Source organism: Pistacia vera, unplaced genomic scaffold (assembly GCF_008641045.1).
Source record: "Pistacia vera cultivar Batoury unplaced genomic scaffold, PisVer_v2 Contig126, whole genome shotgun sequence".
NCBI lineage: Eukaryota > Viridiplantae > Streptophyta > Magnoliopsida > Sapindales > Anacardiaceae > Pistacia > Pistacia vera.
This window is the reverse complement of record NW_022195314.1, coordinates 1-2,273: the sequence shown is the minus strand read 5'-3', so window position 1 is coordinate 2,273 and position 2,273 is coordinate 1. Positions and strand designations below refer to the sequence as shown.

General features: G+C 40.1%; 1 non-coding gene across 1 annotated transcript; it reads left to right on the top strand.

The window, feature by feature from the left end:
- Positions 1-1,185: 1,185 nt before the first annotated feature.
- LOC116120597 lies at positions 1,186-1,292 on the top strand. Its single transcript, XR_004126575.1, has one exon. It is a non-coding gene; the product is annotated as a small nucleolar RNA R71 (small nucleolar RNA).
- The last annotated feature ends 981 nt before the right edge of the window (positions 1,293-2,273 follow it).

Here is a 2,273-nt window from a genome sequence, read left to right as displayed (position 1 = left end):
TGGCACTGCACTCCTCCATAAGCATCACCGTTTCCTCATCTTCTAACTTCCTTTTGTTCGATAGGATTTCCTTAAGAAACTTCGCGTAGCTCGGCATCTGCTACAATGCATCTGCAAAAGGAATGTTAATATGCAATTTTTTAAAAATTTCAATAAATTTTGAAAACTTCTTATCCTGGTTTTTTTCTTCAATCTCTGAGGAAAAGCCACGGGTGGAGTGTGATGTGCCAACCCTGGTGGTATCTCGGGGAATGGTAATTTCTCCTTCTTCTTTTGCCCTTCATCTTTGTTCTTGTTCTCTTCCTCCAAACCGCTTGGTTTCTCATCAACAACAATCTCTTCATCAACTTCCTTTTCAGATTCTTTCTTTCCAGCTTGTTCAACCTCTTCCAAAACTGTCCCACTCCTCAATATTATGGCATTTGCTTGCTCACGTGGGTTAGTCATTGTGTTGCTTGGTAAGGAACCCTGCGGTCTCTCATTTAGCTTCTCGGCCAATTGGCCCATCTGTACCTCAAGATTTCGAATGGATGCCCCTTGATTTCTAAAATTCGTTCTCGTCTCATTCAGAAATCCCGTGGTCTCCTGCATGAATTTTCCAAACATGTCCTCCAACTTTGTCACTCTTGGATCTCCCCGTTGATTATTCACCCCTGGTTGGTTATTTGGTAATGTCCTTTAGTTCCATTGATTATTTTGTTGGTTTTGATTGCCCCAAGCTAGATTTGGATGATTTCTCCACCTCGGATTGTATGTGTTGGAGTACGGGTTGTTTGGTTACCTCTGATTTCTTGCCAAGTAGTTCACTTACTTCGATGATGAAGATGACGAAGCAAATGTGTTCCCCACTTGACACTCATTGCTCACATGATTTCCTGCACTAAAATCACAAGTTAGTTGAGGTGCTTGAATAGAGTTTACCTACATACTTCCCAACTGTTTCTGAAATGCCGTGGTTGGGCTGAGATGGCTGTGAAGGCATCAACTTCATGAAGACCTGTAGATTTTCTTGGTATTGCTCTCTCATTTGGTCTTTGATAGTTGTTGCTTGCCAAAACCTCAAGCAACTCATAAGCCTCCTCTAGTGTCTTATTCTGCAAAGCTCCTCCCGATGCTGCATCCACCATGGTTTGCACGTTACCCATCAGTCCATTGTAGAAAGTTTGGACTTGAAGCCAAACTGGCAACCCATGGTATGGACATTTCCTCATCAATTCCTTGTACCTCTCCCAAGCCTCATACAATTACTCGGATTCATCTTGTAGAAATGATGTGATATCATTTCTCAGTTTTGCTGATTTTGCTGGAGGAAAGAACTTTGTTAGGAACTTCTGTGTTAAATCATTCCAAGTTGTGATAGTCCCTGCTGGTAGTGCCATTAACCACCCCTTAGCTTTATCCCCCAATGAGAATGGGAATAACCTCAACCTAATGGCATCATCTGACACTCCGTTCAACTTGAAGGTGTCACAAATTTCCAAGAAGTTCGCAATATGCTGATTCGGATCTTCCTTCAAATCACCATTAAACCTTACCGGCTGTTGGATCATCTGAATGATTACCGGCTTAATCTCAAAGTTGTTGGCTTGCACCATAGGCCTAGTAATACTCGACCCACTGCTATTAACCGTGGGAACTGAGAATTCCCTTAGTGTCCTGTTTTCTAGTTCTGTTATTTCAACAACTATTTCTTCTATTTCAACCACTATGTCCTCTCTTTCTCTTCTCTCTCTGTTAAGTCGTCTGGCAGTTCTCTCAATCTCAAGATCAACGGGAACCACTGGCTGACGTCTTGCTCTTCGCATAAACTGCACAAAAAAAAAACGAAAGAAAGTGAGATCACAAACCAACTGAAAATTTAAAACAAAAATTAAAACTTCAATCTAGCTAACTATAGAAAAACTCAATGTTAACTTAAAACTCAATCCCCGGCAACGGCGCCAAAAACTTGATGCGTGTTTCCTACAATATGTAATATGTAGCAAGTATACTAGTCACACAAGTAATAGAGTGATGAGTGAGTATCGTTCCCACGAGGATTGTTGCTAAGCACTAAGTTTTCTACCGTTTTCAAGTTGAAGCAATCGAATTCTTTTAGATTTAAGGGAGCACTTTAAACTATAACTAAAACAAAATTTACTAAATTAAAATTAAACTATGAAAGCAAGATTTAGAACGGGATAAAATCAATTCAAACAAACGGGTAGGGTTTTGACTTCATTCGGACTCTATGGGTTAAACTTAAAGAATTAAACTAAATTCATATTCACATG